Here is a 25,157-nt window from a genome sequence, read left to right as displayed (position 1 = left end):
GCTTTGCAGGAGCTAGTATGCTGTTGTGGAAAGGATAGTAGCATTGGAATTAAGAGCTAGGTTCAATTACAGGCATTGATTTTTCTGTGTCACTTTCTTTTTCACTTCTCTGTCACTTTTCAGTCTCTCTGTGGAGACTCTGTTTCCCACCTTTAAATAGGAGGGCTTTGGACTAGGTGACATCCAAGGTCTGGTTTATATAGTCTGTGATCCTTCAGGGAGTGCAGGTTTTGTAGGAGAGAGAACACAGCACGAGGAAGAGCACGGAGGTGGGGTCTAGAAAGGAGAGATCTGTTTTTTCTTATCTACTAAGTGTATGACCTTGGGACAGTCCCCTAGCCTGTCTGGACTTCACTTCCTCCGTATATAAGACAAGGGGTTTTCTACAAAACATCAATTTTACAGGATTTTAATAAATACTTACTGCAAAAAGGGTTCTGTGCTCAAATAGGTTTGATAAAAATTAAGTTTTTTTAAAAAAACTTAACCATTTCTTTTCTGTAGGCTTCTCAGCTTTGCTAATGCCTAACGTGCATTACGACTCTCAAGAGTGCTCCCAAACTTATCTGAGTCACCTCGCCACTATTCAGAACATTTTGGGAAAATAATGTTTCATGAAACCAACTTTGGGAAATTTTGAACCAGATGATCTCTTAAGGCCTTTCCTCGTTCTAAAATCTAATTATGAGAATTCTACGTGTATTTTTTTTTTTCAGTCCTTAAGGTATAAGTTGAGTGTCTGAGCTTTTGTGGAAGGTTGGCAGGTTTTATGGCCATAAAGTTTTTTTGCCACAGAAAGTGAATCCTGAAGATTCTTTGTTGTCCCTAGGAAATCTGGTGGCCTGTTGTGTGGGGAAAAATTTTTTTTCCAAGCATTATCTGTGTCATTTTTCTCATTAACTATTTTTTTTAAGATTTTTTTTTGATGTGGACCATTTTTTTTAAAGTTTTTATTGAATTTGTTACAATATTGCTTCTGTTTTATGTTTTGGTTTTTTGGCCACAAGGCATGGTATCTTAACTACCCAACCTTAGCTCCCCAACCAGGGATCGAACCCACACACCCTGCATTGGAAAGCGAAGTCTTAACCACTGGACCGCCAGGGAAGTCCCTTTCATTAACTATTAAAGTTGCTTCCTCAGCTTCAATATCAATTAGAAACTTTTGTGTGTGTGTGTGAATGCTTTTTTCAAAACATTCTTCTCTTGTTTACTCATAAAATTTGTTGTGATTCCTAATCATAAATCAAAGAATCATGGAGTTGGAAGGGGCCTTCAAGGTTACCATGTTTCAGAAGGAATTTAAGCATACCCTCTGATGTTGAAATTCCTTCTTTGATATCCTTCTCTCTTTTTTTTTTTTTTTAACATCTTTATTGGAGTATAATTGCTTTACAGTCAATTAGGAACTTTAAATGTCTCTCAACATTTTTGAAAATATTTTTTAATCATGAAGCTGTAGCATGTTGAAAAGCCAGACTTCCTTCTCTTCTAGAACAGCTTACCTTTGGCAGTCTAGATTGGCCAAGAGCCCAACTTTTATTAGTTAATTTTTAAAAATTTATCTTGGAACTGTATTTGAATAGTTTCTTCCAAGTAGTGAATATAGTACACTTCAAGTAGTGAATATAGTACACTTACTTCAACAGATACTGGACCTATGGCAGGATGCAATGGTTTTATGATAATTTTACACTTATTAGTAACGTAACTTTAAATCTTCCAAAACCATGCTTTTGAAAATGTCTCACATGACTGTTAGCAATATAAACTGTCAAATAAAATATATAATTTGCATTTCAGAAACCATACTGTGAGTCAGAACTCTGACTCTAGCCAAAACCTCTTTACTTTCAGACTTAGTCCTCCAAGCTCCAAACCTGTCTCACACGTAAGAATGACCTGTGATGGCGAGGGGCGGCAAAATCAGCTTGTTGGTTTTATGGAAGTTCACCAAGCTAAATAAGCTACGTGTGTCTATGTGTGTGTGTATATATGTTTTCTCTCCCTGGAAGTTTGGAATGAATGCAATTCTTGGCATATTTTCATATTAATTTATTCTTAAGGAGTTTCCTGTACATTTAAATTTCATTTATCGAAGACTTCTTTGGGGATCGCCAGACTGCATACGTATCGAAAAGCCTTGTGAAACTTGAAGTTGAAATGAAAGCCCTGCCAAAAACTGCCATAACTACTGGAATTCTTTGGTTACCTCCATAAAATGACAGGAGTCTTTGTCCCTGTCAAAGGAGCACGTGCTGTCTGTCTGGTAATTGCCTTAGTCTCCCACAAAGCCACTCTTCTAAATGTTTTTACTTTGCTTAAAAATACATATAACACATTTTCTGTTTCTGTATCATCTCAATGTAGAAATCAGCAAGAAAAATACTTAAATTTAATCATTATAAAAATAACAATACCAGAGGAGTGGATAGCATGAAGCAGTCTGAAGAAAACTGTATTTGGTTTCTGGATTTTGTGTTTTCCCAGTCTTTTGGGCCTTTTTTTCTCCTTCCTTGTTCCTCCCCAAGCTGTGCTCCTCTTGTTCTCCTTAACTCTGCCTTTATCCACATCCATCCCTCTTGCCCTTCGTCAGATTTACATGCCCAAGTCTCCTCTGTGGCTTGTTCAAGTTTAGGATCAGTTGTTCAGGGTGAACAGGCCGTTAGAGAACTGCCAGATGTGCCCAAGGTAACTTATTTGTATTAAAAAATCAATTTAGTAATTTATGAGAAGACTACAACTTCCATACAGAACTTCTAATAGTGGGTTTGTCCTCCTCTGTAACTGTCCTTCTTAAGAAATCAAATACAGTTTAAAAAAAAAGAAAAGCCTACATAGGTCACTACATAAGTATATATTAGTCTGTGTGTTCTTAGCAAGCCCTTAACCTCCCTGGGTCTCAGTTTGCCTCATCTCTAAAATAAGGTCTATGGATTCCATTGCACTGGTGTTTATGAGTATTAATGAGATTTTGTAAAGTGACCTTCCTTGTATGTGACGCATTATTGCACTCTAGGCTCAGAGCGATCACCAACCAGATGTCCCTTCATGGGTCTCAGTACTGTTCCCCCGCCTTCGCTAGAAACAGCATATTCAGGTTTCTCTTCAAGATCTGTCTTTTCAGTGCTTCAGTTGCCCTCTGAGTTCACAAGATAACATCAAAAGGCTCCTACTTGCTTCATCAAAAAGTGGAGTTTCTCTTAACAAAGACTGTGATACCTCTAATAGTGTCCAATTAAGAAGCATGTGTCTTTGCCCAATAATGTGCTAATGACTTTTAAGGCTAAAATATGTTATTTGCCTGTCATATTTACATCTTAGTATTGACCAGTATTTTAACTCTACTTCCCCTAATTGTAAGACAAGTAAAGCCTTCTGGTCCTCTTCCTGTCAGTGAACTATTATTGAACCTGCACTCCTTGTTGAGACTGTTAGGATCTCTCAAATCTCCACTAACTTCTAAGTCTGCTTATTCTCTTAACTCCAGCTGGGTAAACCCTCTCCTTCCTTTGCCTTAATGTCTTCACACTTTATTTTCTAAGTAGTCTTTCATGAGCCATCTATATAAAGAAATTCTGTTAGTCAAAAGTTGTCTTGGAACTTAAGCAAGTTAAGAGCACAGCAGAATATCATCCCCATTTCTTCTTTGGTTTACATGAACTAAGTCATCTCCTGTCGAAATTAATTGCATTTAATTCAACCTCCTATTTGTAAGGAAACAGGCCAGGCTCTGGAAGTAATAAAAGATGTACAGGATTTAAGCCCTGCCTCAAAGAGCTTATATTTTAATGTTTTCATTGTTTCTACCCTATTTAACACAGACATCCTGATAGCAAGAGGCAAGCCACCTGTATAATCTATGTAATATTACAGGTGTTCATCAAATATTAAGTTGGACTTACTCTGATTTGAGCTTGCTACTCTAATAGCCCAGCAGATCACAGGAAACACTTTTGTAGACAAGAATGCTAATTTTTCAGAATCATGAATCAGAAATTAATAAGACATTCTGGCATCTACCCCGGTTTCAAAGGCTTTAATCCCTCAATATTGTTTCATTTCTGAATCAGCACCTTGAGTTTTACATAAACAGTTGTTGACTAAATGAACAAATGAATAAATTACTATATTTTATGAATTCAGCCAAATCCAAGGCCCTAATATAATTCAGTCCTAAGACTGAGAAAGAAAAGTATACTAATTCAACTTGATACTCTATATTTTTCCCTTTAAGAGCTAAGAATCTTTAGAATGTCCCTGTGAGTCAGGGAGGGCCATTCCTCTTTCCACAGATATACCATTTGAGTTACAGAGAAATTATCTTTGTGATATGCAGTAGTTTGTGAAGGGTGGTGGGTAGATGCACCTCCTCAGGGATATGCTCAAAGAAGCCAACATGGCAGAGGGCATCTCCCCAAACTTACATTGTCAGTCGTGTGTCAGGACAACCTAGACCCCATCAGAGAATCATACTTGAAGTGATTAATGAAAACTCAAATGGGGCCCAGGAAATTGTTTGCATGAATCTCAGCTGTCCTTCCATCTTATCACCCACAGAAAGGATTAGTAATTGAAAGCCATTAGGGAAAACCAGATGGAAAGAGGAAGATGGAAGATAAACATCAGTTCCTCAGCTCCAAAGAACCAGGCCAACGGAAGACCAAATCGTAATTTTCCAAGCCAGCTGCAGTTTTGGAAGATTTCTGTATATGAGCCAATTAAATAAATAACTCTTAATTTACTGGTTTGAGGGTTGGAAAAGGAAGCTGTTAGAAATTCTTTCATAGTTGCTATTTCAGAGCCTTTAGCATTTTGGTGGGGAAATAATCATTGATGGCAAGATCCCCGTCCATTAACTTTGTGAAACAGAAATAAACTCTGGTGGCTTTATGATGGTAATAGCATTTTGGGGTCCCAAGCAAGTAGAGACTATCAAGCAATAATCTGGCCTTCCATGTTGCTTACAAACTAACTTTGTGGGCAATTCTAAAAGAATCAGCTCTCTAGTTTTAGTAAATCCTTACATTAGATCTTATGCTTAATGATTTGGATCTATAATTTTCATCTTCTGCTTTTTGCTCCATATTTCCCCCTTATATTTGGAGTCATTTCTCTTTCCCCCTAATATTTAGATCTCTCAGAGACTGATAAGTCAAAGCCATGCCCTGAGCCTTTTTGTAAATTATGAAAACGTAATAGGTTTATATGGCCTCATAAGTTAGTCCTGAACTCTTCTTGGGTTTCCTTCAAGTTACTATAACTGGTCAAAAAGGCTCAAACCTGAACTTTATATTGCAATAATTAGATTCTTTCAGTAAGAAATTATAGACATCTCTAGTGGCTACTATTTGTACCCTTATTTATATGTCTCCTTTTAAGTTTAGTGCTGCTACATTATTTTCACTGTGGTTTGTTCAGTAACTTGAATGAATCAGCCCTGTTATCCTCTATTTCCTTAGCTTCTGAAACCATCCAGTGAAAATCCACTGATGCTGTAGGTTTGCTGATGACCTATTTTACATTATTAAATTTTACATCTCATACAGCTTAAACATTTTCCTTGATAATTTCTAAGTTACTCTACTTATTTACCAGCAGTGTTTGATAAAAGGTCACCTTTGCTGTAACATTTCCCTCCAAAAGCAGAAGCTTTTATATAAGCTGCAGATTGTTTAGCACCTTGTTAAGAGATTTATACCTCCCTTCCTTTTGCCCACTCAGCAGGAACAGATCCCTGATTGTGGAGATAGTTTGCTTCATAACTTTAGAATGATTTTGGGCTGCTGCCCAAGTTCATAGTAAGGAAAAAACTGGTGCCCTATCCCTTGAGAAAGTTCTGTTTTTCTATATAATGGGGAAAACTCTACAAATGAGCCCATACCTCTTTATAGGCTTGTTTTCCGAGAATTCTTTATAAGTGAAATTTGTTGAGTATAATTTACATACAGTAAAATGTATACAGTTGCATATACAGTTTGATGAGCTTTGACAAATGTATGCACCTGTGTAACCACCACATACAATCACATATAGAACATTTCATTACTCCAGAAAGTTCCCTAGTGCCCCTTTGTAGAAAATCCCACCTCTACCCCCTGCCTAAGGCAACTACTGATTAGATTTCCATCTGACAAGAAATTTGTTTAATGGTTGATATGACAGGTGACATCCTATTTAATGTTTTAACTTTCTATATTTATAGCACTTCTGACCTCCATCTTTTTTCTTTTTATTTATTATAAACACATCATCTTATTATCTTTAAATACCTATCTTCATTATCCCTGATTTTAGATGTAAAATTTCTCAGGTCATGTATTTTTAGGGAAATATGAGCAACAAAGGAATTGTTGGTATGTAGTAGCGCTTGCAAAATACTATAACTTGTTGAAGTTAAGCCCTATCACTGTGGACTCTTCACTTTTTAATCTGTAATAGGGACTTTAATAAATTTGGGTGCACAATGAAAGAGGGTTCTTAGGTGCAGGGAGGGAGATCTGCTGGGGTCTTGGACCTGAGCCAGAAGAACTCAGTCAGCCCTCCTTTAATCACTGGCTGTTCTCCTTGCCATTCCTCTCTGACCTGGGCTAGGTCCCATGGCAGGGTGTTAGTCACGGTCAAGTTGATGGAAAAGAAGGGTGTCCCCTGCTCTCTGAATGTGAACTGTTACTACATGGTACCAGGTATCACAATGAGAAAAACTACCATTTCTGCTTCCTCCTCCCAGTCTACTCCAAGGGAAAAAGGCATTCTTTGTGGCAGTGATATGATTCCAGAATTCCCTATGGAACACCACTAAAGCATTTTTTTTTTCAGCTTCATTGAGACCACTAAAGCATTTATATTTCTCTCCCTATAATCCTTGAAAGCATGCAGGTGCAACCCACTCAAGAGTCCTGTAGACCAGAGTTCTCTGCCCAGTCCCAGGTGAAGAGTGACATTCTCTTGTGTAACAAGCTCCCATGGGAGGACTGTGGGTCGTATAAAATTCCTGGAGAAGTGGTTATAACTTTTCTCCTGTCTCCCTCAAAAAAGCCTATTGGAATGTGAGTGAATGAGAAAACAGTGAAAAACAATAAGAACATAAAAATCCCACCAAATCCTACTACTGATGGATAACATAACCAATAATATTCTGCTGTTTATCCTTCTAGAGTGTGTGTATGTGTGTGGGGGGGTGCGCGCGTGTGTGAGAGGGAGAGCGAGAGTGCACGCCAAGCTTGTGTATCATTTACAGTTACCCAGTTCTAAATTAACAAAGCTTTTTGAGAGGAAAGGATTTCCATAAGTTCCATCTGCAGCGTACACAGAGGGACTTAGTTGGAACTATTATTTAAACCAGAAATATTTTGCTATCTTGTGGACGTAACATTCTAATTACCACTTATTTCACTGTGAATAGTAAATTTCCATTGTTTCCTTTTAGATAAAGCCCCCCCACCAAAATGCATTTGCCTAATTAACGATTATGACAGATACTTTTATTTGGAAGCAGTGTTCATAGTTATTGCAAAGGGGCTGATTTTTTTTTTCATATTTTTAAATTCATAGTGATATTGGATTGTAAACAAGGGATTTTAATCTTTCACTTTGAGTTACATACAAAAATATTCTAAACTTTTAAGCTAAATTAATTTTTTTGCTCTAGGACAGAATGCGTAAATAATAATGGCTCTTTAACATTTGATCTGGTCTTAACCCATAAAAGAAATTCTGTAGCCCTCTGGCCTAGTGTTTGGTCATAGCTTTGGAGCAGTCCGCAGCATCTAGTTCAAATGCTGTCTTTAGGCTACTCCCTTTCTCTCTTAATGCCTTATTTTTTGAGATTTATTTTCCGCAAAGATCCACCTTTACTCCTCAAATAAAAGCACTTCAAAAGGAGCTTTGATTATCACATGTTGTCTCCTATTTATTCAGTCATTCCCACACACACCCCCAAAACAATTTTTTTTAATTGGGCATCTCCTTGGGAAAGATCAGGATCCTCATCTTATGACTTTAAGTAATGATGTCACTTTCAGCATGTCATCAACCTCTCTGAGCCTCAGTTGTAAAATGAAGGACTCAGCTTCACATTATGTCATTCAGGTCCCTTCTAGCTGTCACCCATAAATTTTCGTTAACCCTCAAGAGGTTTCTCAGACTTAAGATTCTGTACTTCTGAGGACTTAATATTTAAGAAGTAGAACAGACTGAAAACGTGCAGATTTTTAAAAAATTTTATTTTATATTGGAGTATGGTTGATTTACAATGTTGTGTTAGTTTCAGGTGTACAGCAAAGTGATTTGGTTATACATACACATATACCTATTCTTTTTCAGATTCTTTTCCCATATAGTTTATTACGGAGTATTGAGTAGAGTTCGCTATGCTATACACTAGGTCCTTCTTGATTATCTATTTTATATATAGTAGTGTGCATATGTTAATCCCAACCTCCTAATTTATTCCCACCCCCATCTTGCCCCTTTGGTAACCATGTTTGTTTTCTAAGTCTGTGAGTCTATTTCTGGTTTGTAAATCAGTTCATTTGTATCATTTTTTAGATTCCACATAAGAGTGACATCATAATATTTGTCTTTCTCTCTCTGACTTACTTCACTAGGTATGATAACCTCTAGGTCCATCCATGTTGCTGCAAATGGCATTATTTCATTCTTTTTTTATGGCTGAGTAATATTCCATTGTGTGTGTGTATATATACATATATATATATATATATATATACATATATATATATGTGTGTATATACCACATCTTCTTTATCCATTCATCTGTTGATGGACATTTATGTTGCTTCCATGTCTTGGCTATTGTAAATAGTGCTGTAATGAACATTGGGGTATGTATATCTTTTCAAAGTATGGTTTTCTGCAGATATATGCCCAGAAGTGGGATTGCTGGGTCATATGATAACTCTATTTTTAGTTTTTAAAGGAACCTCCATACTGTTCTCCATAGTGGCTGTACCAATTTACATTCCCACCAACAGTGTAGGAGGGTTCCCTTTTCTCCACACCCTCTCCAGGATTTATTGTTTGTAGACTTTTTGATTATGGACATTCTGACTGGTGTGAGGTGATACCTCATTGTAGTTTTGATTTGCATTTCTCTAATAATTATCAATGTTGAGCATCTTTTCACATGCTTTTTGGCCATCTGTATGTCTTCTTTGGAGAAATGTCTATTTAGATCTGCCCATTTTTCTATTGGGTTATTTGCTTTTTTTTTTTAACATCTTTATTGGAGTATAATTGCTTTACAATGGTGTGTTAGTTTCTGCTGTATAACAAAGTGAATAAGCTATAGGTATACATATATCCCCATATGCCCTCCCTCTTGCGTCTCCCTCCCACCCTCCCTATCCCACCCCTCTAGGTGGTCACAAAGCACTGAGCTGATATCCCCGTGCTATGCGGCTGCTTCCCACTAGCTATCTGTTTTACATTTGGTAGTGTATATATGTCAGTGCTACTCTCTCACTTTGTCCAGCTTACCCTTCCCCCTCCCTGTCCTCAAGTCCATTCTCTATGTCTGCGTCTTTATTCCTGCCCCTAGGTTCATCAGAACCGTTTTTTTTTTTTTTTGATTCCATATATATGTGTTAGCATGCGGTATTTGTTTTTCTGACTTACTTCACTCTGTATGACAGACTCTAGGTCCATCCACCTCACTACAAATAGTTCAATTTCGTTTCTTTTTATGGCTGAGTAATATTCCATTGTATATATGTGCCACATCTTCTTTATCCATTCATCTGTCAATGGACACTTAAGTTGCTTCCATGTCCTGGCTGTTGTAAATAGAGCTGCAGTGAGCATTGTGGTGCATGTCTCTTTTTGAATTATGGTTTTCTCAGGGTATATGCCCAGTAGTGGGATTGCTGGGTCATATGGTAGTTCTATTTTTAGTTTTTTAAGAAACCTCCATACTGTTTGCCATAGTGGCTGTATCAATTTACATTCCCACCAACAGTGCAAGAGGGTTCCCTTTTCTCGACACCCTCTCCAGCATTTATTGTTTGTATTTTTTTTTGATGATAGCCATTCTGACTGGTGTGAGGTGATACATCATTGTAGTTTTGATTTGCATTTCTCTAATGATTAGTGATGCTGAGCATCCTTTCATGTGTTTGTTGGCAATCTGTATATCTTCTTTGGAGAAATGTCTATTTAGGTCTTCTGCCCATTTTTGGATAGGGTTGTTTGTTTTTTTTTTGATATTGAGCTGCATGAACTGCTTGTATATTTTGGCGATTAATCCTTTGTCAGTTGCTTCGTTTGCACATATTTTCTCCCATTCTGAGGGTTATCTTTTTGTCTAGTTTATAGTTTCCTTTGCTGTGCAAAAGCTTTTAAGTTTCATTAGGTCCCATTTGTTTATTTTTGTTTTTATTTCCATTTCTCTAGGAAGTGGGTCAAAAAGGATCTTGCTGTGATTTATGTCATAGAGTGCTCTGCCTATGTTTTCCTCTAAAAGTTTTGTATTGTCTGGCCTTACATTTAGGTCTTGAATCCATTTTGAGTTTATTTTTGTGTATGGTGTTAGGAAGTGTTCCAATTTCATTCTTTTACATGTAGCTGTCCAGTTTTCCCAGCACCAGTTATTGAAGAGGCTGTCTTTTCTCCATTGTATACTCTTGCCTCCTTTATCAAAGATAAGGTGACCGTATGTGCATGGGTTTATCTCTGGGCTTGTTACCCTGTTCCCTTGATCTATATTTCTGTTTTTGTGCCAGTACCATACTGTCTTGATTACTGTAGCTTTGTAGTATAGTCTGAAGTCACGGAGCCTGATCCCTCCAGCTCCGTTTTTCTTTCTCAAGATTGCTTTGGCTATTCGGGGTCTTTTGTATTTCCATACAAATTGTGCAATTTTTTGTCCTAGTTCTGTGAAAAATGCCACTGGTAGTTTGATAGGGATTGCACTGAATCTGTAGATTGCTTTGGGTACTGTAGTCATTTTCACAATGTTGATTCTTCCAATCCAAGAACCTGGTATATCTCTCCATCTGTTTGTATCATCTTTAATTTCTTTCATCAGTGTCTTATAGTTTGTCTCCTTAGGAAGGTTTATTCCTAGGTATTTTATTCTTTTTGTTGCAGTGGTAAATGGGAGTGTTTCCTTAATTTCTCTTTCAGATTTTTTGTCATTAGTGTATAGGAATGCAAGAGATTTCTGTGCATTAGTTTTGTATCCTCCAACTTTACGAAATTCATTGATTAGCTGTAGTTGTTTTCTGGTAGCATCTTTAGGATTCTCTATGTATAGTATCATGTCATCTGCAAACAGTGACAGTGTTACTTCTTCTTTTCTGATTTGGATTCCTCTTGTTTCTTTTTCTTCTCTGATTGCCATGGCTAAAACTACGTTGAATAATAGTGGTGAGAGTGGGCAACTTTGTCTTATTCCTGATCTTAGAGGAAATGGTTTCAGTTTTTTACCATTGACAATGATGTTGGCTGTGGGTTTGTCATATATGGCCTGTATTATGTTGAGGTAGGTTCCCTCTATGCCTACTTTCTGGAGAGTTTTGTTGAATTTTGTCAAAAGTTTTTTCTGCATCTATTGAGATTATCATACATTTTATTCTTCAGTTTGTTAATATGGTGTATCACATTGATTGATCTGCATATATTGAAGAATCCTTGCATTCCTGGGATAAACCCCGCTTGATCATGGTGTATGATCCTTTTAATGTGCTGTTGGATTCTGTTTGCTAGTATTTGTTGACGATTTTTGCACCTATGTTCATCAGTGATATTGGTCTGTAGTTTTCTTTTTTTGTGACATCTTTGTCTGGTTTTGGTATCAGGGTGATGGTGGCCTCGTAGAATGAGTTTGGGGGTGTTCCTCCCTCTGCTATATTTTGGAAGAGTTTGAAAAGGATAGGTGTTAGCTCTTCTCTAAATGTTTGATAGAATTCACCTGTGAAGCCATCTGGTCCTGGACTTTTGTTTGTTGGAAGATTTTTAATCACTGATTAAACTGATTTTTAATCAGTTTCAATTTCAGTGCTTGTGATCGGTCTGTTTATATTTTCTGTTTCTTCCTGGTTCAGTCTCGGAAGGTTGTGCTTTTCTAAGAATTTGTCCATTTCTTCCAGGTTGTCCATTTTATTAGCATATAGTTGCTTGTAGTAATCTCTCATGATCCTTTGTATTTCTGCAGTGTCACTTGTTCTTCTCCTTTTTCATTTCTTATTCTATTGATTTGAGTCTTCTCCCTTTTTTTCTTGATGAGTATGGCTAATGGTTTATCAATTTTGTTTATCTTCTCAAAGAACCAGCTTTTAGTTTTATTGATCTTTGCTGTTGTTTCCTTCATTTCTTTTTCATTTATTTCTGATCTGATCTTTATGATTTCCTTCCTTCTGCTAACTTTGGGGTTTTTTTCTTCTTTCTGTAATTGCTTTAGGTGTAAGGTTAGGTTGTTTATTTGAGATGTTTCTTGTTTCTTGAGGTAGGATTGTATTGCTATAAACTTCCCTCTTAGAACTGCTTTTGCTGCATCCCATAGGTTTTGGGTCATTGTGTTTTCATTGTCATTTGTTTCTAGGTATTTTTGGATTTCCTCTTTGATTTCTTCAGTGATCTCTTGGTTATTTAGTAGTGTATTGTTTAGCCTCCATGTGTTTGTATTTTTTACAGTTTTTTTCCTGTAATTGATATCTAGTCTCATAGCATTGTGGTCGGAAAAGATACTTGATATGATTTCAGTTTTCTTAAATTTACCAAGGCTTGATTTGTGACCCAAGATATGATCTATCCCAGAGAATGTTCCATGAGCACTTGAGAAGAAAGTGTATTCTGTCGTTTTTGGATGAAATGTGCTATAAATATCAATTAAGTCCATCTTGTTTAATGTATCATTTAATGCTTGTGTTTCCTTTTTTATTTTCATTTTGGATGATCTGTCCATTGGTGTAAGTGGAGTGTTAAAGTCCCCTACTATTATTGTGTTACTGTCAATTTCCCCTTTTAAGGCTGTTAGCATTTGCCTTATGTATTGAGGTGCTCCTGTTTTGGGTGCATAAATATTTACAATTGTTATATCTTCTTCTTGGATTGATCCCTTGATCATTATGTAGTGTCCTTTTTTGTCTCTTGTAATAGTCTTTATTTTAAAGTCTATTTTGTCTAATATGAGAATTGCTACTCCAGCTTTCTTTTGACTTCCACTTGCATGGAATATCTTTTTCCATCCCCTCCCTTTCAGTCTGTATGTGTCCCTAGATCTGAAGTGGGTCTTTTGTAGACAGCATACTACAGGTCTTGTTTTTGTATCCATTCAGCGAGTCTGTATCCTTTGGTTGGAGCGTTTAATCCATTTACATTTAAGGCAATTATTGATATGTATGTTCCTATTACCATTTTCTTAATTGTTTTGGGTTTATTTTTGTAGGTCTTTTCCTTCTCTTGTGTTTCCTGCCTAGAGAAGTTCCTTTAGCATTTGTTGTAAAGCTGGTTTGGTGGTGCTGAATTCTCTGAGCTTTTGCTTGTCTGTAAAGGTTTTAATTTCTCTGTCGAATCTGAATGAGATCCTTGCTGGGTAGAGTAATCTTGGTTGTAGGTTTTTCCCTTTCATCACTTTAAATATGTCCTGCCAGTCCCTTCTGGCTTGCAGAGTTTCTACTGAAACATCAGCTGTTAACCTTTTGGGGATTCCCTTGTATGTTATTTGTTGCTTTTCCCTTGCTGCTTTCAATATGTTTTCTTTATATTTAATTTTTGATAGTTTGATTAATATGTGTCTTTGCGTGTTTCTCCTTGGATTTATCCTGTATGGGACTCTCCGTGCTTCCTGGACTTGATTGACTATTTACTTTTCCATATTAGGGAAGTTTTCAACTATAATCTCTTCAAATATTTTCTCAGACCCTTTCTTTTTCTCTTCTTCTGGGACCCCTATAATTTGAAGGTTGGTGCATTTAATGTTGTGCCAGAGGTCTCTGAGACTGTCCTCAATTCTTTTCATTCTTTTTTCTTTATTCTGCTCTGTGGTAGTTATTTCCACTATTTTATCTTCCAGGTCACTTTTCCGTTCTTCTGCCTCAGTTATTCTGCTATTGATTCTTTCTAGAGAATTTTTAATTCATTTATTGTGTTGTTCATCATTGTTTGTTCGCTCTTTAGTTCTTCTAGGTCCTTGTTAATTGTTTCTTGTATTTTCTCCATTCTATTTCCAAGATTTTGGATCATCTTTACTATCATTACTCTGAATTCTTTTCCAGGTAGACTGCCTATTTCCTCTTCATTTGTTTGGTCTGGTGGGTTTTTACCTTGCTCCTTCATCTGCCACATATTTCTCTGTCTTCTCATTTTGTTTAACTTACTGTGTTTGGGGTCTCTTTTTCGCAGGCTGCAGGTTCGTTAATTCCCATTGTTTTTGGTGTCTGTCCCCAGTGGATGAGGTTGGTTCAGTGGCTGGTGTAGGCTTCCTGGTGGAGGGGACTGGTGCCTGTGTTCTGGTGGGTGGGGCTTGATCTTGTTTTTCTGGTGGGCAGGGCTGTGTCTGGCGGTGTGTTTTGGGGTGTCTGTGAACTTAGTCTGACTTTAGGCAGCCTCTCTGCTAATAGGTGGGGTTGTGTTCCTGTCTTGCTAGTTATTTGGCATGGCACATCCAGCACTGGAGCTTGTTGGCCCTTGGGTGGAGCTGGGTCTTAGTGTTGAGACGGAGATCTCTGGGAGAGCTCTCGCCAATTGATATTACATGGGGCTAGGAGGTCTCTGGTAGTTCAGTGTTCTGAACTAGGTTCTTCCACCTTGGAGGCTTAGGCCTGACACTAGGCCGGAGCACCAAGACCCTGTCAGCCACACGGCCAGGTCCACGGGGATTTTCTTGCCTTTTGGGAAGTCTGAGGTCTTCTGCCAGCATTCAGTAGGTGTTCTGCAGGAGTTGTTCCACATGTAGATGTACTTTTGATGTATTTATGGGGAGGAAGGTGATCTCTATGTCTTACCCCTCCGCCATCTTGAAGGTCCCCCTGCAATAGGAAACTCCACTGAAGACGCCAACCTCCACAAGAACTAGAGGTACAGAGGCATTTTTTTCAGAGGGTTTACAACTTGTTTTTTTTTTTCTTTTCCTTTGTGCTTTGTCTAGTTTCACTTGTTCACAGGGTACCTCATGCAGAGGCCTCGCACCCAGCAGTTCAGATTAGAGTGCCTAGTGAGAAATGGCTGCACTGTCACCTCAGCTCGGTGGGCCGAGCCCTGTGCAGAAGCGCTGCCCCGACACTGCAGCTCAAGATGGCGGTGGAAGGCCTGGGTTGTTTGTTTTTTTTCTGCATGAGCTGTTTGTGTATTTCGGGTTTAATCCCTTGTTGGTCGCATCGTTTGCAAATATTTTATCCCATTCTGTGGGTTTTCTTTTCATTTTGTTTATGGTTTCCTTTGCTGTGCAAAAGCTTTTAAGTTTAAACATGCACATTTAAGTATAGGCTTGACTCTGCTGCTGACTAGGATTTTAAGTCTTTGAGCTGGTCATATAATTTTTTTTGGCCTCAGGAAATTGAAGGTCTCCTCTTGCTCCTCAGTATAGAGCCTCTAAAAGTTGTAAAACTAAGAATAATAACAGTAGTAACTAACATTTATTGAGCCTCTTTATGTGAGAAAGTTGGCTAAGTACTTTACCAGATTATCTCCTTTAATCTTTGTAACAATCCTTTTGAGAGTAGGTATTATATTAACATGGGTATCTTTGGGGATGATAGGTTTATGGTGAGTTATCAAGGGATTCTATGGGTGTGTTTTAATAGTGCATCCTTTATTTTTAAATATGAAATCTTGGAGGACAACCAGACCCTTCCACAAGATGCCCTTTGGTGTCATCGTGGAGACTGAACACTGGACTGTGTTAGTATTTAGACTAAGTGGATCACTGTATTTTGAGTAACTGGGTTACTCAAAAGAGAGAAGTTAAAACATCCTGGAATCTGTCCAAAGGAAGTTGAAGCGTAGTTCAGATGGGCCCTGCACCCATTGAGGCATGCCACTCTAGAACTGCAACTCTTATGTTCAGTGTTTAAAATAAACCCTTATCAAATATTAAAAGAAGAAGATTCCAGATTACAGAATAAGAAAGCCTATGTTCAAATTTTAAATATAAAAAACTAAAACAAACTATCTTTCCCTATAATGTAGCTTAGTTCTCTAATGGTTGCTTGTATCAAATGCTACCCTCCCTTCTTTAAGTATCACAGAAGTGTACAAATCCAAATAGTCTTGTTCCTTTCATAGGGACAACAACAACACAAATAAGAAAGGATTTATACTTTTGCGATGGAGTAAATTATACATAAATGTGCAAAGCTGCCAATAATTCATGTATATTTTATTTATTTCTTTTATTTTCTTTTAATCTGTAGGCTTCTTTATAACAATTTGTTTATTTATTTTTGGCTGCATTGGGTCTTCCTTGCTGCGCGCGGGCTTTCTTTAGTTGCGGCAAGTAGGGGCTACTCTTCGTCGCGGTGCACGGGCTTCTTATTGCGATGGCCTCTCTTGTTGCAGAGCACAGGCTCTAGGCATGTGAACTTTGGTAGTTGTGGCACGTGGGCTCAGTAGTTGTGGCTCGTGGGTTCTAAAGTGCAGGCTCAGCAGTTGTGGCGCACAGGCTTAGTTGCTCCACGGCACGTGGGATCTTCCCAGACCAGGGCTTGAACCCGTGTCCCCTGCACTGGCAGGCGGATTCTTAACCACTGCGCCACCAGACAGGCCCCACAGCATGTGTATTTTATTTTATTTATTTTTTTATGTGGGTGAATATTTTATTTTATTTTATTTTTTTAACATCTTTATTGGAGTATAATTGCTTTACAATGGTGTGTTAGTTTCTGCTGTATCACAAAGTGAATCAGCTATACGTATACATACATCCCCATATCCCCTCCCTCTTGCATCTCCCTCCCACTCTCCCTATCCCACCCCTCTAGGTGGTCACAAAGCACGGAGCTGATCTCCCTGTGCTATGCAGCTGCTTCCCACTAGCTATCTATTTTACATTTGGTAGTGTATATATGTCCATGACACTCTCTCACTTCGTCCCACCTTACCCTTCCCCCCACCATGTCCTCATGTCCCCATGCTTAGGGGCAGTACAGGAATAAAGACACAGATGTAGAGAATGGACTTGAGCATATGTATTTTAAATCGCAGTATACTTAATAGAATGAGATCTGGATTAATTTCTTTAAAGTTTTTACAACGGAACCATATTAAATGATTAACATAATTTATCTGAGTATTAATGATATATAATGGTAACTAAGATTTATAATAAAGCATGTATATGCTTATATGTATATAATATAAAGCTTATTTATAATAATATAAATTTATTATATTTAAGATGTCAACACACTTTTACATTTTCAATAGTTGACTTAAATTTAGGTTGACATCTTCAGGTTTTCATCATTTCAGTCTTCAGAGTGCTTATTAGCATTTTATTGTCAAAGTTGAAGCTTATTTAGCTCTTTGAAACTGACAAAAGACCTCTGAGTTGACAGTCATCTCCTAAATAAACAAGATTTTGAAGGCAGTTGAAGTGTCTTTCAAATCAGTACTCCAGAGACTATATGTAAAACTTACTGAAGAGAGTTTATTATGATTTAGAGGCAAAAAGAAAAATAAACAAACAAAAAACCCTCTCAGCTTTTTAACACAATTCGAGTTTACCATTTTTCATGGTATCTCTCAGAAACAGGGAAACCAATAACAATGAATAAAGATTTGCTTCACAACTATAAAAGAAAAAAATCAAAGATATTATTACTAATGTTAGTACTTTTGAGAAATAAAATAATGAAGAAAAATTTTTAAAATAACTTTAATGTAAAATAAACTTTTGGGAAAGTTCTAAAATACGCAGTCATAGTGGCATGGACGTATATACACTACCAAACGTAAAATAGATAGCTAGTGGGAAGCAGCCGCATAGCACAGGGAGATCAGCTAAGTGCTTTGTGACCACCTAGAGGGGTGGGAATAGGGAGGGTGGAAGGGAGGGAGATGCAAGAGGGAAGAGATATGGGGACATATGTATATGTATAACTGATTCACTTTGTTATAAAGCAGAAACTAACACACCATTGTAAAGCAATTATACTCCAATAAAGATGTTTAAAAAAATAATAAATAAATAAATAAATAAAATAAAATATGCAGTCATGAATAGTTTTTTTATTAAAGGGCCAAGTCAGATCAGTGCGCTCCCCAATGAAGCTTTATATACAATAGAGATACCTGCAGAAATTTTGATTCAGTAGAATCAACACAGGGCCCAGACATCTATTACTATAATTGTCTTTCTGTGTGTATGTGTGAGATCCTATTGTAAAGGTTACAACTAATGGATTAGATCCATGATTCTCAAACTTTCTGGACTTAGGATCCCTTTACACTTTAAAAATTGTTGAAGATCTCAAAAGAACTTTTATTTATATGGGTTATATCTGTGATATTTACTATCTTGGAAATTAAAACAGATTTTTTAAAATACCTATTAATTCATTTTAAAAACAATAATAGACCCATTACATGTTAACATAATAGCATTATTATTAAGATAACCATATTTTATGAAACATGTAGAAGAGTGGCATTTATACATTTCTGTAAATCTCTTTAATGTATGTCTTAATATTAAGAAAACTGGATTCTTGTAAATGCTTGTGCATTCAATCTCTGGTAGTATCTTATTTTGGTTGAAGTATATGAAGAAAATCTGACCTCATACAAATACACATTTGGTAAAGAGTATCTTAAGAGATTTTTCAGATAATTTGGATATTTCTCTTTGCTATCACACCAGAACTGGGTAAGTGGTAGTTTCTTAAATACTACTTACAATGTAGAATCTGAAATGTTATAAATAAGCATTTCTTATTCTGTTACACTAAAATCCATTGGTCTGTCTTGAACTCTGAATGGATCTTTCAACTATGCATTATTCTGTAACATCATGCATTGGTCATTTGGAAAATATTGGTTCAGTGAGTTATTTAGGTCTTTCAAACATTGAAACATTTCTGTAAATGATGAAAAATATCACATTTGTTAGTATCATCATTAATTTCATCAGAAAACTCATCTAAGTAGTGGAAGCTGTCGCGTTCAGGGTGGCAGATACAGAATTTCCAAAATTCTTATTTTCACTTGAAAGTTTGGATTTTATCACTCACTGTCAGTTATTTTCCTTGAGGTGGCAGGCTCAGTTTGTTCATTTTTGAGAAAATGCCCAGTCTCAATAACCAGAATTTGTGTTAGTTGTTCTTCCAAGAAAAAAAAATGGTATTCCATGGAAAAAGCCACCAGCTCAGCTTTCACCTCAAACAATACTTCTCCTAAAGAAAACCATCCCCACAAGGATCCCAGATGTCTTTTACATCATTTGGTATGACGCTAACTCTTCCTCTTTTGGAGAGTTTTACAAATGTGGAGGTGCACATCTCTAAATGTGATCCAGATTAGAGACAACAGAGGAAACAGAGTTAGGAAAAAACTGTCTAAATAGGTGACCCACAGTAACTAATTTAATATGCCGTTGTTCATTGAAAGCAGTACCACTGGTATAAAATAATGCATTAAATTCTATACTTAGTATCTGAAAGACCAGGTTCTTTTGAAACTGAAAACAACAGAGAAACACTGTTCAACTGATGACGTGATTTAATATTTCTGACACTGAAAAATGCAACCAGAGCATCCACTTTAAAAAATCTACAGCTGGGCTTCCCTGGTGGCGCAGTGGTTGAGAATCTGCCTGCCAATGCAGGGGACACGGGTTCGAGCCCTGGTCTGGGAAGATCCCACATGCCGCGGAGCAACTAGGCCCGTGCGCCACAACTACTGAGCCTGCGCGTCTGGAGCCTGTGCTCTGCAACAAGAGAGCCCACGTTAGTGAGAGGCCCGCGCACCGCGATGAAGAATGGCCCCCGCTTGCCGCAACTAGAGAAAGCCCTTGCACAGAAACGAAGACCCAACACAGCCAAAAATAAAATAATAAGAATAAAATTTTTAAAAAAAATCTACAGCTGATCCTGCAGGAGGAGATATTTTAGGCAAGTTATTCTTTTAACATCATACTTATTTTAATGTCTTCCTTATTAATTCATGCATTTGAAAATAGTTTCATCTTGGAATTTTCCAGCAAGTTATGGTTTGAGTTTATGGGAAGAAAAATAATCAAACTTTAGGCTTACAAATGGTAGATATAACCAAATTCCCTTTTCCTTCTAACATTTTCTTGGAACTCATCAATACAGAGAGTTTTTATTCATCCATAAATTTTCATGGCACTTTGCACTATTCCTCCCATAATAGTTGTTTTGGTCCTGCATATTAATTTAAACCACGATTCAACAATCTTTAGAATTGGAAACTGCAATTCATGAATCCCAAGCATCCTTTGTATTTCAGGTGGCACCTGTTCTCTTCACACAACAAATGCTTTCAATTCAGTCTCATCCTTTAGTCAGCTATGTTGCTAAGATGCCTACGTTGTCACACATCTTCTCTTTAACATGTTTTCAGTTCATATTTGCATACATTTTGGCCATCAGATGAGGAAACAATATTTAAGATGCTCTGCTTCCGTGCACCTCTGGCCAGCCGTTACTTTTTTTAAAACCATTAAGACATTTTTAAAAGTGGCCATTTTCTTTGTATTGATATTAAATCTATTCTGACCATATCATAAGAGCAGGAAGCTGGAGCCATTCAGACAGGCATTTGTCTATGAGTCTGAAGAATTCAGCAAGGCTTGCAAATGTGCCATGACTTTGTGAGCTCATTGCTTCAACATTTAGCACCTACTTTGTTCCAAGCATTGTGTTAGGTGATAAGACTGATGCTAATGATGTGAGCAGTGTCAACATCACTACCACCACCTGGTCTTTGAGAGCTTCGAGAGCACTCTGTATGCTGGGTACTAAAGATACGGGTTTACATATATTCCATTCATTATCTCACCCCTATGAGGTAGTTTCTATCATCATTCCAGTTTTACAGATGAAGAAACAGACTTCTCCTTAGATCCTGTAACTAGTAAGTGAAGCTGAGATTCTTTTACAGAGGAGACAAGCTCTTAACCACTTAACTATAGATAACACTGAACTTTAGTTTAAATTTTTTTTAATTGTTTTAAGTCTTTATGGAAAGGGTGATTAGGCAGATTGAGGAGGAGAGTTTATGAACAACAGCTCTCTCTTTTTTTAATTTATTTTTTTATTGAAGCATAGTTGATTTACAATGTGTTAGTTTCAGGTGTATAGCGTAGTGATTCAGTTATACATATACATATATATATTCTTTTTCAGATTCTTTTCTCTTATATGTTATTATAAAATATTGAGTATAGTTCCTTGAGATCCTTGTGCTATATAGTAGTTCCTTGTTGGTTATCTATTTTATATATAGTAGTGTGCGTTTGTTCATCCCAACCTCCTAATTTATCCCTCCCCCACCACTCTCCCCTTTGGGAACCATAAGTTTGTTTTCTATGTCTGTGAGTCTGTTTCTGTTTCATAGATAAGTTCATTTGTGTCATATTTTAGATTTCACATATAAGTGATATCATATGGTATTTGTCTTTCTCTTTCTGACTTCACTTAATATGATGATCTCCAGTTCCATCCATGTTGCAGCAAATGGCATTATTTCATTCTTTTTTATGGCTGAATAATATTCCATTGTATATATATATACCACATCTTCTTGATCCATTCATCTGTCGATGGACATTTAGGTTGCTTCCATGTTTTGGCTATTGTAAATAGAACAGCAGCTCTCTGTGTGCATTATTTCTGATAAAAAGACTATATGAGGTGTTCAGCAAAATTCCCTGTGGTTTGGGCATTAGAAGGCTTAGGAAGGCACATCCATAGGGGAAGGAGAGCAAGAGAGAGCTGGGATGGAGAGTGTAGAAGTCACCGGTTAGAGTCTCAGAAGGACCATGAGAGCAGGAAATAGCTTGCAAAGAGGGCATAGACATAAATTTCATGAATTAATTCCACCTTTGTAAGAAAATGTGATTTTTAGGATTAAAAATACATCACCCATCCACCACTTAATTATTATTAATTGAATAATATATATCTATTTGTTTAATAACTGGTCCTGTTGAAAATAGCATAGTGCCCTATTCTCTGGTGTTCACCAGTTTCACTAATGCCTGGAACATAGTAGATACTCAATAAAATATTTATTGAATGAAAATTATTTGAGAGTCTGTAATGTACACGTATGCGTTGACCATTTCTGTACTTTCTTTTAATGAATTTGTGGGCTATATGAAGTATTTACACTTTTTCAGACCACATGTCCAGAACCTCAAATTCTTTTAAAGATAAAATGCATCTTAATTATGTAATTACTCACTGCATTGGCCATTCTGGAATCTCTGTTATAAATACAAGCCTTAGTTGATTGTTTACCCATGAGATTGGAATGGCTTTCCACCTTGTAAATTATGTTTGTCTGGTGAATTTTAATGGAAAGTTTAATTACCTGTTTCTAAAGACAGCTTAATTAGTTGCTCAAGAGACCCCTCTCTCAATTCATGTTTGGAGGATAGTTTTGTTGATTTGTTTTCATTTAAAAAAAAAAAAAAAAAAAAGTCAATGCAAAAACAAAACCAGGCATGCTGCTCAGTAACTTTCCTTGAAGCCCTGGTAGGCATTTGATGAAGGAGCTGCATGTAGCTAAGGAAGAGCATCATATCATTTTACCCACTACCCTCAAAATAATTAAAAAGGCTTTTAAAATGCCAGAAATTAATCACCAAGGCTGACCTCACTTCTCTGGATGTTGTAAACCATTTGTCAGGCTTAGCACTGAATTGGGGAAGGTCATTTTCAGCTGTGAATATTTCTGCTTGCTGATGGTCCTGGGTGTTTGCAGCCTGGGGCCTTACTAAAGTAAGAGTCAGTTTCCTCACACTTTGAGTAATCTTATCTCCAGGTCCCAGGAAAGCAGGTGGAATGGACAGAGGGGTAGGTGCGAAATCTGGAGGCCTGGGTTCCCACCGTTGCTCCTTTGCTTAATGATTTCTGCCCCTGATCAAGTACCTTAACACCTTTGCACTGTCATTCTGAAAAACAGGAATGTGAGGATACAGTGAAATAGTGTATGTGACAAAGCAGTTTGTAGAATCTAAAACTCTGACTAAATAAGTGCTCCTGATTTTGGAGGCAGTGAAAGAGTTGGGCCTGGGTGTTTGTTTTTTTTTTTAAACAAGCAGAAGAATACAGTAATTAAAGCTATTGTAAAGTAAGACTGGAACAGGATTATGAAGCCATTTACCTCACAGATTACTTCTTGCTGTGCACCATGGTGACAGAATCAGGCCTGCTGCTGAAAGGGATTTTGTAAGACTCCCCCAGTCACCCAAACCTGCTTTCCTGAAACTAGATGATAATTTCCTGCTACTGGGCAGGGACATGCTAAACCTAAAGATAACTGTGACCCATCTTCCCAGAGCATCGATTTTACTCAGTAGTCATTGATCGAAAACATTTTTATTTTAAACATTTTATATGGGCACATTTAAGGGAGCTTGAAGAGCCACCCCTGGATCCCTGCACACCCCTGTTCACTGTTGGTTGCTATTGGGGACATTTTGGTAGAAAAGGTAGTAAAGCACTAGCTGAAGCTGGCCAGATAGCCTTAAATAACTTTTGACCTTATCAACCTAAGATCTTCATTTGCTCCTTAAATTATCTCCCATTAACCTATCCTTTGTGGAGGAGGAAAATGGCAAGGTAGATCCCTCTCAATACATTAAAATGTCACTGAAAGATAGATGTTAAATCATCCTTTAATCTTTCCTTCTTCCTTCTCACAGGAAGTTGATTGCAGTCTGACTTTCTGTGTCTTATTTTCTAATGTGCTAATCATTTGTGGGCCTGGTCTAGATGCCTCAAATCACTCATAAGACATCAAGGTTCAAATGGAACACAGTGTGTGTGTGTATATATATATATATATATATATATATATATATATATACACACACATATATATGGAAGAATCTAATTATATATAGATTTCATATGTATCATATATATGTATGATATATATATATGAAAGAATCTAATTATCTCATCTATGAAAAAGAACATTCAAGTTAGGGGTTGTTCTCTCAATTTCATTAGGAACCTTTGGACTACCAGGAATTTCATAAGATGAAATACTATGGACACGATATAAAGTTTATTTTAGAAAAATGCCCAGATGCAAGCTATTTTTACTTTTTCAACATCATTATCTTAATGTAAAACATGCCATGTGGTAGTGTCATTACAAAGAAAAGACAATATTTGGCAGTGAGGTGAACAATTAACACATCTATGAATAATTCTCATGCTTATACTTCTTCGCAGGGAAATTATTTATGAAAGTTAAATCTGTTACCTTCAGGCCACTATTGCCATTTTCAAACATTAAAAATAGGCTTTCAAAAGTATGTTTGAACTTCACAAGTACACTTTATACTGTGAGCCCACATTGCCATTTTCAAATATTAAAAATAGGCTTCCAAAAGTATGGTTGAACTTCACAAATACACTTTATACCATGAGCCCATGTTTATCTTTATTGAGCCTTAAAATGAATATTAAAATAAATTACATTTGGAATATTCTAATCAAATTACACATGTAGGAAATAGCTTTTATAACTTAAGTTTTAAGAAATTCGGTAACAGGTCCTTTTTAAAATAACCACATCACATAGACTTCATCTTATCCTAATGAGTTGAAATCAGTGGTAGAATGAGAAAACTGAAAATACAGTGCCTGGCTTTTATTCTGATTCACTGGCTTGCTTTTGTTAAATTGGTGATTGTGAAATGTTCACTGAACTGCAATAACTTGAAATAACCTCTAATGGCAGTTTAAAATCTGAAAATACTCCTAATGTCAATCTGAGTCTGCTTTTTAATTGTACCTTCCATATGTATATTACAATGAAAAGCTCTCTGAAAAAATGAAAACATCTATGATCCCAGAGTTTTGCACTGGATTTAAAGTCTCTAGTTGTTGATATAGTGTTAGAGCTTCTCTAATTTCATCTCCTCTATTGTTACAGAACAATGGAAGTGTTTCTTTAAGTCGTGCAAGTAATAAGTATCAAAATTTTGGGTAAAACAA

General features: G+C 36.8%; 1 protein-coding gene across 3 annotated transcripts in view; it reads left to right on the top strand.

The window, feature by feature from the left end:
* The window catches only part of CHN1 (chimerin 1), a 200,456-nt gene that overhangs the window by 116,846 nt on the left and 58,453 nt on the right, over positions 1–25,157 (top strand). The gene's annotated exons all lie outside the window — the stretch shown is intronic.

Source organism: Eubalaena glacialis, chromosome 1 (genome assembly GCF_028564815.1).
Source record: "Eubalaena glacialis isolate mEubGla1 chromosome 1, mEubGla1.1.hap2.+ XY, whole genome shotgun sequence".
Taxonomy (NCBI): Eukaryota; Metazoa; Chordata; class Mammalia; order Artiodactyla; family Balaenidae; genus Eubalaena; species Eubalaena glacialis.
The sequence above is the reverse complement of the archived record's forward strand: the minus strand, read 5'-3'. Positions and strand labels throughout refer to the sequence as shown.